Source organism: Sorex araneus, chromosome X (assembly GCF_027595985.1).
Source record: "Sorex araneus isolate mSorAra2 chromosome X, mSorAra2.pri, whole genome shotgun sequence".
In the NCBI taxonomy this organism is placed as follows: domain Eukaryota; kingdom Metazoa; phylum Chordata; class Mammalia; order Eulipotyphla; family Soricidae; genus Sorex; species Sorex araneus.
Window position 1 is genome coordinate 243,985,562 of NC_073313.1, and position 17,227 is coordinate 244,002,788.

At 37.0% G+C, this 17,227-nt stretch overlaps 1 protein-coding gene and 1 pseudogene across 5 annotated transcripts in view; one reads left to right on the top strand and one right to left on the bottom strand.

Annotated features, from left to right (window-relative positions):
* Positions 1 to 17,227, bottom strand: part of ERBB4 (erb-b2 receptor tyrosine kinase 4) — a 1,184,587-nt gene that overhangs the window by 61,479 nt on the left and 1,105,881 nt on the right. The window lies entirely within an intron of this gene.
* On the top strand, positions 13,318 to 13,458 carry LOC129400309 (U2 spliceosomal RNA; annotated as a pseudogene).

Here is a 17,227-nt window from a genome sequence, read left to right on the forward strand (position 1 = left end):
ACCCAGGTCGGCCCTGAGATTTTAGCAGCCTCTCCTTAATCATCTTTCCCAACGATTAGAGGCTCTTTCAGGGTCAGGAGAGTGAGACCTATCGTTACTGTTTTTGGCATAACAAATATGCCATGGGTAGCTCACCAGGCTCTGCCCATGCAGGCGGGATACTCTTGGTAGTTTGCTGGGCTCTCCGAGAGGTATGTGTATATCTGTTACTGTATGAATATGGGATATGAAAACACCACAGGGAGCTTTCCAGGCTCTCCCATGTGGGAGACTAAGCTAATGTAAACTAAGGTTCAAAGATTTTAAAAAATTCTCTGCTATGCTGAATACAAGCTCTTGGCAGACTTTAAAACTTCAATACTATTTTGCCATAAAAATCATTTTTCTAAAAATTGTGGCACTTCAGTTCAAGAAAACAGTTGTAATCTGTAATCTCCATCTACCTGGTCATGATTAAAGGAATAAAAAGCAAAAAGCATATTTGCTGTTACTAAATTATCCAAATACATTTATATGGTTTCTTTTAACCATCACACATAATTGTACAGATGCACAATCATAAATAACTATGACTGTCACCTTAGTTGTACTTTCACACCTTGAATTAGTGTCGAATTGTCTGTGGATTTCTCGGAATAGATTTTTATCCCTCTCACTATCATGAAGATCGGATTTACTACAGAAAAAATTTCATTGAGTCACTTTCTCTGCTATATTCTCTCAAAATGAAATCACTCCTTAAATCAGTGTGATGCAAATGAGAGCAAGATTATAAAAATAGCAATGACAAAAATAAACTAGACCAGTTCCCTTCATGTTAACACGTGATGGAAGAAGTCATTCATGATGGTAGATAGATGATATACTCTGCACAGCGAATGTGGTCCTCAAACAAAAACAAATAATATATTATAGAAAAAAAAGTTACTCTGTTTCAGAACACATATTATCACAGTTTTCTATGGATTTCAGGGATTAATGCAAGAGACTGATTTATTTCTATGTGTATTTATATTTCAGGTATTTATAGGAGTTTTATAATTGCACAGACATTAAAATATGTAAACTAAAAATTATATTTTTGGTTGGGACCCAGGACATGCCGGGTGATGGAGTATGTTGAATACACAGATTCTGGACTCAATTGGTTATAAAGTCAATCGCCTGTTTTTTAAACCCCATTCTGCCATGTTCTAGCTATGAGACTTTGAAAGTTACTAAACATCTTTGGGGACCTAGGTAACTACCTCCTTCTTCAGTAAAATGGTAATACTAAGAACATCTCCCACATGTAGTGGTAATTGATTATGTTAATATATTTATTTCTATATATCCATATATAGTATTTAAATAGTAATGTATATGTAAGTTCAGAATATGCTTTTGTTATTTTTTCATAGATTCTGTTCAACAAGACCCTACTTGCACAAGAATCATTTACCCTAACTAACTTGAATTGCCTATTAAAAAAATCTGTGAACCACAGCTAATATATCACAGTAGGTATTAAATATTTGCAAGTGGTGATACACATATCCATAACTTACCCATCACTACTGTTATTATATGTGGATAAACCACATTATTAATGTGTGGATACAAATTTCAGAAAAAATACTGTTGAAAAATTATTTTAATAATGTCTCATTACTAAAATGATCCAATCATATAAGAATAAAAAAAAAGGAAAACACTTACAATATCAACCCCCCCCAACATTTCACAGTAAATGGACAGGTGGATGTAGTGAGGATAAGTGTCACAAACAAAATAGGTCAGAAAGCCTTCAACTCTGCAGAACATTCCCCATGGATAAACTTAATACTAGATTTGTCATACCAGGGACTCTGCCATTCATCACTGAACACAGAGAAGTTTTGGGTACATGGATTTTAGAGTTAATTTGTCAACTGCTTGATCCAAATATTACAAGTCTGACCCTACAAAACAGTTTAAAAATCACCATAACCTAAACCATTCAGAATTTTACCTTTCTTTGGCCTCATAAGCTGTGGTATTTTTTTTTTTTGCATTTTTGGGTCACACCCAGTGATGCGCAGAGGTTACTCCTGGCTTATACACTCAGGAATTACTTCTGGTTGTGCTGGGGGACCATATGGGATGCTGGGAATCGAACCTGGGTCAGATTCGTGAAAGGCAAACACCCTACCCACTGTACTATCGCTCCAGCCCCAGCTGCAGTAAATTTGATTGCTAATTTTCTCCTTTGTTCAGACCTCTTCAAATGTATTTCATTTAATACAAATTCTGGAGGAATCAAGTCTTACCTTCAACTTTCAAAAATATACAACATCCAAGGACAATTTTATTAATATTGAATTAAAGGCTTTAATCTAGGAAAATCAGCTCATATAAACTGCTATAAGGATAATTAGCAATTGTCTAAAATTTGTTTTAAATTTTGGTACTGAAAAATACCTAGAACTTAATCTTATGAATTTGAGCCATGGTTAACAACAAAAGTTATTTATCTTTTAATCCAATGTGAAAATATATTCTTTCCAGCAGCAGGAAGCTAACAAAACTCAAGAGAAACTGGCTACTTCTGACAATAAATATTTGCTTTCTATGAAAAGTGTATGGCAATTTCATCAAATACATATGAAGAGCAAAGAATTTCAAGCTACACTTAGGTTTCACAAACATTAATCTCTGGAGTAAGCAAGAGTACATTTTTTTTTCTGTGGTCATACTAATAACAAAGCTCCCTTCACATTGGAAGCTTTAGGATAGCTTTAGGATAGAAATGGAAATCATTTCTCTTCTTTTACCTTTTATAATAAAACCAATTCTCTCTTAGTCAGAAAAATCTAGCTATTATGTTTGCTACCGTTAGGGCTAAAGACATTAACATGTTCAAGGTAAGTAAGGGACCTTTGTAGATGAAGTGCTTTGACTTTAGCTAAATAGTACATGAAGGGAAATTAAAGGTACTCTAACTAAATCAATGGAGAAACATTTGAACTAGAAATTCTGGTTCATGGCAGAATAGAAAGAACAGAACTGAATATTTAAATATAGACTCACTAGACATGTTACTCAATAGGGTTATGTTCAAAGGTACTCATTTTATTTCTCCTATAAAAATGACAGATTGGCCTAAATGATCTTTGAGGTGTACTCTAACTTTAAATTTTTAAATCTATGACAGATATCCATAAATACCACAAGATAAGATATTAAATTGCAGGACAATAATAGACATGGAAAATAATAATAGGGTTAGGATAAATGCCCTTTTCATTTGTGTGGTGAGAGACATGAATATATTTTAGTCATCTGAGGATCATAATATTTAAGATATCCGTCTGTAGAAAAAAATTCTAGCTATATAATGGAGGGCTGGAGTGATAGAATAACAGGGAGGGCATTTGCCTTGCACACGGCTGACCCAGGTTTGATTCCTCTGCCTCTCTCGAAGAGCTGGCAAGCTACCAAAAGTATCCCGCTCACACAGCAGAGCCTGGCAAGTTACCCATGGCATACTCGATATGCCAAAAACAGTAACAAGAAGTCTCACAATGGAGACGTTCCCGGTGCCTGCTCGAGCAAATCAATTAATATTTGGATGACAGTGCTATTGCAATGCTATTTACTAGCTGCATGAACCTGGTCAACTTATCTGCATAATCTACTGAAAGCTGATTTAAAGTAGGTAATATTAGTCCCAAGGACCATCTTGAGAATTTAGTTTCTTGAGAAACTAAATTTCAAACTAAGTAGATTCATCAAACATCTCAGAATATTGAATATTCTGATCTACCTTGAAATTGCTAATAAAAAGGAACAAAAAATTTTAAATTTATCTCTTTTTTTGGTTTAAAATAGGATCCAATCAACGGTATTTTCAGTTTTCAGCTCTTATATAACACATCAGGGTTATTCAACATTGTTATGTCTTGAAATCAGCTATCTATTGCTAAATGTTCTTATTACTCTACTCAAAAACAAAAAGTAGATTCACATGACTGTCCTAAACTTGGACTTCACTCTTTATCACTGTCATCCCCCTTGCTCATCGATTTGCTCTGGTGGGCACCAGTAATGCCTCCATTCCAAGACTTGTTGTTGCTGTTTTTGGCATATTGAATATGCCAGGCTCTGCCGTGCGGGCGAGATACTCTCCGTAGCTTGCTGGGCTCTCCAAGAGGGGTGGAGGAATTGAACCTGGGTCATCCACATGCAAGGTAAACACCATACCCGCTGTGCTATCGCTCCAGCCCAAACTTGGAGTTAGCGGGGAATTAGCTCAAATGGTAGCGTGCTCGCTTAGCATGCAAGAGGTAGTGGGATCGATGTCGGCATCTCCAAAGTTGGACTTAATACTCAAAAAAAAATTTTTTTCAGATCCCAGTTGCACTTTTATCCTACAGATACCTGGTTAGGTAGATGTTCTTAATGATATTTTAAAGTAATGCGATCTCTGCTGTAATTTCTTAATATTTGAATCTTTTTTGGCTTTCTAATGTTATTTTTTCACTGCCTTTTAGTGTTTGTGCCAATAGCACTCACCAAGAAACTTTCTTCATTCAGAAACTGTCTCAGAGAGCCAAACAATAAGAATGTGTGACAGTTTCTTTGGTTTGTTTGTTTTCTTTTAAGCTCCCCAGTAGATATAAAACTAGAATCATCTACTAAATAGTATCACATTTTAATCTCTAAGGCATTTAAAAACCTTCAAACATGCAGCCATGCATGTATAATACATGTATAATGATCATTGTATTAAATTACACATACAAACTTATTGACATATGAATGAGTATACCACAGGTGTTTACTCTCAATTTATTATTTAACTCCTCTTCAAAACATATATCCATCTCTTTGACACTATAAGTAGGGGTAAATTGAATACTAATAATAATTGTAAAAAGCCATTAAAATTTCTCCACAGGATAAATCACATGCTGTTTAGTATTAATTTTAATGTAGAAAAATTTGGACAAATAATATTAGTAATAAGGTCAATGACATAGTGTAGAGCATATGCATAGCATATTCAAGACCCTGATTTTGATTACTGTAGCTTTGGCCCTGGTAGTCACTGGACTTTGCTCATCTTGAGAAACACCACATCACCAGTCCAAGTACTGACCAATCAGTTGTGCAAAGGAGAACTGAGCATTACCAGGAGTGCACCAGAACTTCCCATAACCCCTAAGTATGGCCTCTGTGAAGTATCTTTGTGAAGCATACCACATAGGGAGCATTCTTATTGATACCACAAATAATATGAGGATAAATAAAATTATACATAGTATGACTACATATATCATAATCATCATCATCATCATGATCCCATTGATTGTCAAATTTCTCAAGCGGTCTCAGTAATGTCTCCATTTGTCCTAGCCCTGAGATTTTAGAAGCCTCTCTTTACTTGCCCTTCCCAACGATGCCACATTGGAGGCTCTTTCAGGGTCAGAGGAATGAAACCCATCATTTTTACTGGTTTGGGCATATGAATACACCATGAGGAGTTTGCAGGGCTCTCCCATGTGAGCAGGAAACTCTCAGTAGCTTGCCAGGTTCTCCCAGAGGGAGAACTAGTCTATAAGATGTTGCACGGCCGCTTTGAGGCCACGCACTTCCGGGAGCTTGGTTTTAAGTCATTTTCTTCTGCATATAGAAAGTCACAAGAATTTAATGTGTACTAAAATTCCCATTTCAATATGAGAAAACAGATATATAGAGAAGTGAAAAGAATAACTTTACTAACAATGATAGGTATTCCATGAAAAAGCTTATAAAAAACAAGATTTAACTACAGGCAGCTTGAGCCCAGAAGCAGTGATCTAAGCTTTTACATTGCATGACCATATACATAAAACTAGAGTCCATAAACTATAAAATTATATTCAAAACTAAAAAATTGAAGTATCTATGACTGGAAGGTTGCTATGTAGACAATGTTTTTTTCACGAATTAAATGAAGAAGAAATGCTTATTCATATCATTTAATACTTAAAAACAAATTTCTTGATGTTTGCTGGATTCTCAGACAAGGGTGCTTCTGCAGACATATTAAAGACTGAGAATTTTAAGTTGAGTTATGCATTTTCAACAATTTAAATATTTTCTGACATTTAACTGACACTCAATACATTTGTAGTGGATTAAAGGAATTAGGCAAAAAAACTGTGAAATGCTATCCATATAGAATTAGTTTTTCTTTGAAGTGGGGGTGGCACAAATTTGAAGTCTCTGATATTTGTGATTGTTGGGAGGAAAGCAAATCTTGCAACACGAAGGCTAACCCCAAACTGTGATTCCAAGGATATGAGTGAGGATACCAGTTACAGATTCTGCCTGTCAAAGAGAAGCTTCATTTTCTTTGTTTGTTTTGGGCATTAAAACCCAGGTTAATCTAATGAAATGCAAGCACCTTAACAACTATACAATCTCTCCAACCCTATTTATATTTTCTTAAAAAAATTTACTTTGGATGTGGACCAGTCTTTGTGGCATGAGATGGTAATTTATTGTTTTGATCTGCATCTCCCTGATGATTAGTGATCACGGTGATTTACTAGTAAATTTTTTTAATTTATTTTTTATGTTATTTAAGATGGAGTGATAGCACAGCGGGTAGGGCATTTGCCTTGCACGCAGCTAACCCGGGTTTGACTCCTCTATCCCTTTTGATCCCTCTGTCCCTCTCAGAGAGCCTGGCAAGCTACCGAGAGTATCCTGCCCACACAGCAGAGCCTGGCAAACTATCCATGGCATATTTGATATGCCAAAAACACTAACAACAATTCTCACAATGGAGACGTTATTGGTGCCTGCTCAAGCAAATTGATGAACAATGGGAAGACAGTGCTGTTATTTAAATACAGTGGTTCACAAAATTGTTCATAATACAGTTGTTACAGGCATTCACTGTTGCAGCACCAAGCCAGCTATGAATGACTATCCATCTACTACTTCCCCCATCTTTTCTACCACTCCCATGTCTTCCCCTTAGTGGGCACAAAGTAATTTATTTTATATTGGGCATTAGTTCCTTGTCTGAGAGTTTACTGAGCTGTTTATTGCTAATTGAGTCTTCTCTCTCTCTGTGTGTGTATTTTCTTTTTAAATTTAGCTTAGTTGGCTTCTATTTTCTGTTCTCACTTGTCACCACTGTGTACATTCATCCATTGACTCAGCTTTACAGATGTGTGACTAAATCTCAGAAAAACAAACCCACTAAAATCCACGGGTTACCCAGGTCTTTCAACTAAAAAACTTGGGGCACCTTTGGGTGAGGTGTGGGTCAAGTCCCCACCAAGCCCTGGCAGGTGCACCAACACCCCATAGCTGCTGCCGTGCCAGGCCCCACCTCACTGCTTCAGGACTAATCTCTGCAGACACCAACTTGAATCAACTCCCAGGTACAGTTGTTTTCAGGCTGAGAATTCTGGGGTCTTTTCAGAGTCGGGGTGAGCAGCCACCCCTCATTGTCTCCCCCTGTACTTCTGAAAACTCTGGCAGCCACACCCACATGTCATGGCCACTTCTATGTAAACTCAACAGAGTTTCTGGGGCAAGTGGCTGCATCTGTCATAGAACCTCCAAATCCCACAACACTGACATCCCAGTAGGAGCACACCTAATGAAACACACTTCTTCCAATATTTTACTTATCGCTCTTGCTCTTCACAAGATTTCACATTGCTTCCACATTGTACGATAGTTACCTTGAGATGACAAACTTCTTTTATGGAAAGAAAATGAATAATAATACACATTTTAAAAAAGGGAAATTAGAGAGTCTGAAAAGTCACAGGCTTTCTTGTTAAATAAAAAGCGTATTGGCCTGAATCAAGAGAATACTAAACACACTGCAATTCTCCCCTCTCACTGACCTCTTGCCAATACGATTCGCAAAGGGAGAGTGAATCTCACAGTATCCACACACTCACAGAGAAGTCTACTTAAAATGGATTACTTCTGCACCATGGGCAGCCGATCAATAAAGATGTGGATTGCAATGAGAATGGAGATGACTGTGGGCTGGAGTAGTTATCCTCTGTGTCTCTTTAGAAAATTAATTAAAAATCAATGAAGTGTGCAACCTATTAATATAGCAACCTCCAGATTAACAGATAGAAGTAAAGCCTTTCTCTGAGCATACATGGTGTGCAAATACATTCAACACTCTAAAGAGGTAGTAGAATGTCTGACAGGTGAGCAGAAACAGATTATTCCAATATTCTGTGGTTTCAAAGACTTGCCTATTACTGATGGAGAACTATAAATCAAAACCAAATAAAATTGGAGTGAATATGCATATACAATTTTTCTTCTTAAAATAATTACATAATTTTTTTACAAGGCATCCTTTTTTTTCAAAGCAAAACATCTGTCATCATCCAGAACTAAAGACATGATAATAGCTACTTCTTTAAAGTGTGGTGGACTTATTTGTAATTACAGTCAGTTGAGGCTTTTTTTTTTCTTTTTAAACTTCTAAATAGCTTAAATCTTTTCCCAGGAGAAAGGTGACATTCTTAGAAAGCTAAAATATTTCACTGATTTGAATCAACTTGTAATACTGACTCAGTATTGTTGAATACTTCAATTCAATTCTGCTTCCATCTTATTTGAAAACCAGTGAACATGGCCCATACATGATCAAGCAAAACTCAGAACTGTGACAGTCATACACTTCTCTCTGCAAGCTACTCTTCTCCCCACATATTCCTCTACCCAGTTACTTCCTATAGGCCTACTCAGACTCATGTTGCTCTTACATTTTGCTCAGGTCATTGCCTGCTTTAAAACCTCCAATGGGCTGGAGAAATAGTACAATGGGTAGGGCATTTGCTTTGCATACGGCTCACCTGAGTTCGATCCCTGCCCTTCCCGGCACCCCATAGGGTCCAGAAGGCCTCAGCAAGAGTGATCCCTGAGCACAGAGCCAGGTGTAAACCTGAGCACTGCTGGGTATGGCCTCCAGACAAAATTTAAATTTAAAAAAAGAAAGAAATATAAGAACCACCATTTTTTGTTTCCTAATTTCTATTCTCCCTTTTTTTCTTGCTATTTTTTTTTATTTCTCCCTCTCCGTCTCATACTTTTAATTCCAAACCTTGCAAAAACACATGGAAAAAGCAATTCATGTTTTATTCCTGCTTGACTTATTTTCTAAGACAATATCACCACAAGACAATTCAGATCTCATCACATATCCAATGAAAACTGTCTATCTTGAATTATGTAAAGTGGTAAGGAGGTATTTGATTTTTTTTTATACAGACTTGGGAATACATCGGATGCTAGAGTAAAATGGACATTTTATGGTTTATAGGCCTAGTTTGCTTGCAGACCACCTGTAGTCCTTGGAAGTCATTTCCAGATATTTTTGAAGTTCCCTAGAGAGCATCACAGATGTCCATGAATAGTTCCCAGTTGTTTTTCTCTGACTCTTCATTGATATCTACGATCATTAAGCCCATAGCTGGATCTCTATGGAAATTCTGAGTCTTTGCCTGAGTTGCTCCCCCTGGTGTCTCAGAAGGTGCAGTTTAGAATAATGCAAAATAGTCAATGATGCCCTTCCAATCCGTGTCACCCTGTCTGAAATCTTATCTTCCACCAGAGTCTGAATAAAGTGTTCTACCTGCTTCCGAACGATGTGGCATTAACCACCTCTCCCCAAACTATATTAATCACTATTATAAAACCCAAGTTAAAACATTTCTTCTCCTTTTCCCCCCATATCCTTCCTGTTAAAACGAATTTTTAGCCCTTTTGAAATGTGTCAGTCTCCCTGATGTGAGGTACCTCTTGTTGCTTCGATTTGCATTTCCTTGATAAGTAATAAAAAGCAATTTTTTTAATTTTACCTATTAGTTATCTGTATATGTTCTTTGAGGAAATTTCATTATTAAACGTTTTTAATAATGTTGGAAGACTTTTTGCAGTGTTAATGATTATTTTTATTCTATCATTAATTTTTCCTTCTAATGTTTGAAGCAGCCTCTCACTGTTAACTTTTATGATTACGCATATATTTATTACAAATAAATTAGTGAATATTTTAACTTTAAGAAAACCTGGGTTGGCTAGGGAGATAGTACTTGAATGCAGTACCCTGAGTTCAATCCCTGGTATTCCATGTGGTCATCTGGGCTCTGCAGAGAGTGACCCGAGTACAGAACCAGGAATAATTTCAGGGAATCACTAAATTGGCCCAATAACAGGAGAGAAGGTGGCAGGGATTTATGCAAAATAGTATCAACCTTTCTACAAGAGAATAAAAAACTAGGGTACTTGTCCTTCACAATACCAAAATGGATATTGAAAGGGATTTTCTTTTTATGTGTGCTCCTCTCCAGTTCATAGAGGTATGTAATTAACACTGCTTCTAGAAGAAAATTAAAATTAGTACTCAGAGAGAACTCATTCTCCAGGGTCATCTGTAAGCTTTGACACTGAGAGACAGTGGACTAAGCTGATAAGTATTGGTTCTAGGACAAAACTCCTTTAGGAATTAATATAGGCCCAGTAATGTTCTGTTTACCCCAATACTTCTCCAAATTTTCTTTACAAAATATACATTGCATACATATTTAACTGTAAAAATAGCTAAATGAGTAAATAAAAGGTCCTTGTTTCCTGCAACAATTAGTTATTGGCAAGTAAGTATGTGGTATTGGGCATATTTCAATTATTTTTGCATACAAAGATGACATTGTTTTCTTTAAATGGATCATAGCCTGGTGTGATAACTTTATGGACAATATAAAAAACAGAATATGTTCAAAACACATGTTATTGGCAAGTGAGTACATGCTACTAGGTATCTTGCAATTTTTTTTACATATAAAGATGACAATTTTTTATTTTTTAATTTTTATTTTATTATTTTTTATTTTTAGTTTTGACTTTTTGGGTCACACCTGGCGATGCACAGGGGTTACTCCTGACTCATGCACTCAGGAATTATACCTGGCGGTGCTCAGGGGACCATGTGGGATGCTGGGAATCGAACTCGGTTCAGCTGTGTGCAAGGCAAACATGCTACCTGCTGTGCTATTGCTCTAGCCCCAAGACGACAATTTTTTATTAATGAGATTATGACCTGGTGTGATAACTTTTTATGGACAATATAGAATATACAATCTGTTCCAAAAATACAGAAATGTATCACTTTCACACTTCAATGTGATTGCAAAAATTATTCAGAAAAGCTAAATTTTAAGCTTACTACTAAGAGAGAGAAAAACACTAAAAATTTTAAATGTAATATAGTTAATTCCAGACAAGACAGGAAGTATATTTTTTAAAAATTGGAGAGTAATAGAATGAAGTAGAATATTAAAAAAAATTAAAAATAGTTTTATTAGGGCTATGCACTGTCTGTCTCACTGTTATCCCACTGTTCATCGATTTGCTTGAGTGGGCACCAATAACGTCTCCATTGTGAGACTTGTTGTTATTGTTTTTGGCATATCCAATATGCCACAGGTAGCTTGCCAGGCTCTGCTGTGAGGGTGGAATACTCTCGGGAGCCTGCAGGCTCTCCAAGAGGGGCGGAGGAATTGAATCCAGGTCGGTCGCGTGCAAGGCAAATGCCCTACCTGCTGTGCTCCAGTTACTGGTGCCCACTCAAGCAAATTGATGAACAACAGGATAACAGTGCTACAGTGCTACTGTGTGCTACTGTGTAGGGCTACACATGCCAATATTATGTGCCTAAATTAATTGTAGTTACTGAGTATGAGGTGCAAAAGAATTGCAAAAACTTTTAATAAGATGATGATGATATTTCACTTAGTGTGTAAAATAATTAGTGATTAGAAAAAATAAAATGTATCAAATAGGATATTATAATTTTATATCAGAGTACAATACTTAGGGTAAATCGAGGAATAATTTTATGTTGTAAGCACTAGATAGAAATGGGAGCTCATCAGTGACAATAAAGATATAACATCTTTATAAAGATATAAGGGAGGATAAAATATAACAAACACTATTTTTCAGGCCAAGCAGAGGAAAAATGTAACTTTTTAAAACTTCTTTAAAAATCATCGTATTTATCAAACAACAAGAACAGCATGGTATCAGAAAAATGGCGAGGAAACAAGAGAAAGATTTTCAGAAGCTGAAACTATTATTAGTGTCAAGTATAATCAACATCAAAAGTTCTAACTGAACAGGGATCCCTGAGTTCATTAATGGGAATACTGGAATATCATTTACCTCAGATTACCACAAAAATTAGAATTCCTCCCTGGCTTCCTCAAAACGCATGGAAAATTAATTGTATAATGAAGTGTTGAAGCAAAATTTCTGTCTTATGAAACCAGATTTATGTGCTGCAAAAATACGACGCGGGGCAAGACTGGGGGAGAGATTCTTACTCTGAAAGGAAAATATGGGGAATGAAAGAAAGGATGATGCGTTCCAAGAAAGATTAAAACCAAACGCGATGAATTTCATCAGATCATTGGTTTGATGTTCTGTTTTGAGGACTGCCTGAGGAGAAGGCCCAACCTCTGTGGCCAATTTTAGAGGGGTCTCATCAGAGCCCCACAGCATAGGGTCTGTCTAAGGGCTTTGGAAAGACCTAGCTGGCTCTTTTGCAACCAATACAGAGGTCATGATAATCTGTGGACAGTTTCCTTCTTACGGTGCACATTCACAGTAAAATTGCCGCACCACTTCCAGAACCTACCCAAAGAGGTAGGTCAACCGCCTTTATACATTTTTCCCATCTCTTTTCTTCAGTTCAGTCTGGCAGTGTTTCTGCCCATAAACTTTTTGTAGTAGTCTAGGTCAGAGGATTCCAAGCTTATTGAACTAACTGCCTTCTTTTAAGAAAAATACCACTCAGGACCCTCCTGGAGATCTAAGTTCCTCATGCAAACAAACAGAAAGTGATTCCAATTAGACACAAGGGTACCACTGACCAGTCCTTCTCCCCGCCCCCCCAACACACACACCAGCTGTCATGTCAGCACCCCTTCTCCCACACTAGGGAAACAGTATACTAGACATGCATTGCCCTTTATGTTCTCCTCATAAAAAAGCTTTTCTAAGCTTTTGCAAATGGAAAAGTTAGGGATTTCTGTAGCACTATCAATTTGCTTCAGCGGGTGCCAGTAACGTCTCCATTGTGAGACTTGTTCTTACTGTTTTTGGCATATCGAATACGCCATGGGTAGGTTTCAAGGCTCTACCGTGCAGGTGGGATACTCTCGGTAGCTTGCCAGGCTCTCCAGGAGGGACGGAGGAATTGAACCTAGGTCGGCGGCATGCAAGGCCAACGCCCTACCCACTGTGCTACTTCTCTAGTCCTTGGCTTCTCAGCCTTTTGGCTAAGATCAAGTGTAGTATCAGAGGAATTTCTATGTCTCCAAATTGTGGTTCCTTTTTAAAAACAATCTCTTCTTTAGATTGTTTTTCTATTATAATATTTTATTATAAGCAGCTCCCCTAACACTTGGCTCTAAATCTTCTCAATTATATAATCCATTCTTTTTGTTCTTTTGAGGGGCACACCCAGAAGTACTCAGGGCTTACTCCTGTCTCTGTCTCTAATGGAATGTCCTACCTGTCTCTGTCTTACTCCTGTTTCTAAGGGGTCACTCCTGGTGGGGTCATGGACACCGAGAATGGTTCCAGGGATGCAACCAGGTCTATTGTGTGCAAGGCAAGCATCCTATATGCTGTAATATCCAACTAGCCTTACATATTCAATTTTAAGGGGTTAAGAGGTCTGGGGCTTGGAGATTATAACAAAGGAAAGAATGTTCAGAAAAAAAAAACAGAATTAGACTTCTCATGTTGAGCATATATAATATACACACATCGATTTTTATTATCACACACCTAATATGTGTGTGTTTTAAAGCAATGTTGCACTAAGAACATCAATGATAGTAACAAATTTACAATAAATTGCTACTTACTAAAAGAAACCCCACATTTATCTTTTTCAAATTCTTTCTTCCACAAATGCTAGAACACAATCAGGAATCATGAACAAATTAGGATACTGTATTAAACACTGAGAATGAAAGGAATATACGAGGAAGACAACAGTCTAGAAGTGACCAAAAGAAGGCACATTTTTGGATAAAACTGTCTATACTAGCAAAACGGATGTCTACAGACAGCGAGAGAGAAAGCTCACACAATAGGCTAAGTACTGTCAGAGAATACTGACAACCTATATAACAGAGAAACCAGATGCTTGGAACCCTGTCAAGTGGCTCAAATAGAGCAACTGAATATTTGGCATTGTGCAGGGACAGGTATTAACAGGAAAGCAAGACAAGAGCAGAGACCACAGCAAACAAATAGATACAGTCTTGTAAACATACACAGATGTGAGCCAGAGAGATACCTGCCTTGCATGCAGATGACCCTGGTTTGACCTCTGATACTCAATAATCTCCTGCAATCACTGCCAGGGGTCACTTCTGTGCACAGAGCAGAACAACTCTTGAGTGCCACATGGTATGGCCCAAACCCTCCCACCCCAAATATACAGATGTTATTTAAATTCTCAGAAGATCAGAAATCTTTTGGATATAAGCCTGATTCTGAATTTGGTCACTTTTTAAAAATCCTTATTGTCACTAAGTAACATGTCATTCATTCTTTCAACGTGAACATTTGATAAATAATTTTTGGTTTTGGAATTCTCTTTTTAAAACCTTTTAACTTGAAGTTTTCCCTTATGATTTAGTGTCGGGTAGCATTAGTTCGTCCTTTCTGCCTTGCCAAAGGGAGCTTAGGTTTATTGGGTTACTCCCATCAAAGTGCTCCTGAGGTGTTTCCATTCCTCTGTGTTTATCTGTAACCTCTTTCTTTGTGCTCTGCTTCCCCAACCGGTCAGTCACCTTTATTTCCTAATCAGACTCCATTAACTTGTAAATATTGCTTTTCTCTTCTCCTAATGTCCTTTACATAGTTAATTCAGAGCAATGGCCTTTTTGTATAGACATAAGAAGACAGTTAATGCTATGCTTTTGTACCTTGGGAGTTAATTGACTCCAAATAACATTCACTCCTGGGCATCTGTTTTCTTGATTTAAGCCTCAGTTGCCCTTACTTCCTAGCACCCCAAAAGCAGGGTCCCCACGAGGGACTGGATCGACCCAGTGCAAGCAGTGAGGCTACCCTGGCATCAAAACTGGCCTGGCCAAAGGCCATAAGTTAACTATAAATTAAGAGCATGGTCATGGACAAATTCTGTTATGATACAAAAGGTAACAACTGGATTAGGACTGTGCTAGGGTTAGGGAAGATTAATCTGGCCTGAGCACTGTAGTCTGAGATCTATATTGAGATGTCCCCAGGAGAGCCACCCTACAAGCTTAATGTATCTCTTACTGTATCCATACAAAATAACTAATATCAAGATGTAAAATTCAGATGCTAATTGTTACTGGACCAAAGAAAGGAGAAATCCCCCATAGGTGGTATTTCCACCATTGAGCCTGAGATAGCCTGGCTGTAGGTGATCAGCAAGGGCTTTGATATGTTGATTATACTATGAGACCTAGGGGGGTTGCTACCCCCAATACTGAGAAGCTGGGAGAGAGGAGAGAGACCATGGTGTCGAGTCAGAGCTCCAAGAGATAAGGGAGGGAGACTGGAGGAGAAGGGACTGAGGGGCTTAGTGAGATTGGAACAGGTGCCTGAGGAGAATGGAATAAACGGCAACCAATCACCAACCAGCCTGGCCCTCATTTCCTCCTTCATCCGCCCATGGCATTGGCTGTTCGGTGGGGGAGCTGCGCAAGACCGCCGAACTCAGGCGGCGAGAGAGAGCCGCGAGAGTCCTAGGCACTTAATGAATGCACAGTTTAGTTTTTAACTTCTATTTTCAAATAAAGTTTTCTCTTTATGTCACAATATACAAAATTTTGCTGAAATCTCCTAACTTTAAGAAAATTATAGACCTTCTAGAGAGAGACGTACAGTGAAGCAATACACAAAAGTCAAGGAACTGAATAAATGGATTTAATGAAACCAGTGACCTTAGGTTACCAAAATCAGTGGGTTTATTTTGCTGTCAGAGTGAATTTATTTGAATCATAACTTCTACATTCCTTTACAATTGTAATAATCTTTGGCAGAGTTGGACTACCTTTATATGACTTTACTCTATTCAATTTCATTTTTAAAACATCTAATGCAAATTTAATACTTTCATCTTTTATGACAAGACTTAGCTCAATCTGATATAATCACTGTATTAACATTTTTTACCCATTCAAACAGTCCAATTCACTATTACAAAAACAGCAAGCTTCCCCAGACTATCATTAATTCCCACTGTTTTAATTACAAGAAAAAATTCAACTCGACGGAAGGTTTTGTGAATAATGGCACTGTAAACACAGTCTTGTGCAAAGATATGAAGTCAATTTTTCTATGTCAATATTCTGGTAGTTATATCATGTTTGGGAGCAAAAAACATGAGGGGCATTGAAATATAAGTGTGCTAAACACAAAAACAAAAGGAAAAGACAAATCAGGAGATATTAGTTACAGAACTAAATTTAATTGAGAAGAAGAGGCTGTGTCTTTGGGAACTCGAGGTGTGTGTGTGTGTGTGTGTGTGTAAATATATTAGCACTCTTTGAATTTAGTAACAAAGCTTCCTTGAACTATTTATATTTATATTAATTTTAATTCTTTGGAAAAACATGAAATCTTTATCCACAGATCAACATTTTCAGAAGGTAGTTTCATTTAGATTTCAAAGAATAATTTTCCTGCCCTACAACCACACATTTTCTTCTTCTGTTTCTATCCTGCATCATATAAACATATGGAAATTACATGCTAATGACTCAGTATAAGAACAGCAAATATATTCAAGTACTAATGTTAAGTGCTACAGAAGACTGACAAGAAACAAAGTCCAATAGTAATGTTTTAATCAGAGTCTTTACAAAAACTATCTTTTATTTAGAATATATCTCACAACAATCATAGGTGGGAATCTATAGGCAAGAGGAATGCTCAAAGCATATATGTGTTTGGCTAAATTATTATCACCACAATATTTTTAACGTAAATAAATAATCATTTTAATGACATGTCTAAAATATGTATGCACATGTTTGCTAGATGCCTGTGACCTGCCTTGAGTTTTTATGTCATATTCTTTTACATGTGAAAAAGAAGTCTTTTCACTAAAAGATGCAAAAGCAAACTTTTTAAGAGATTAAAAACATAACATCTTTCC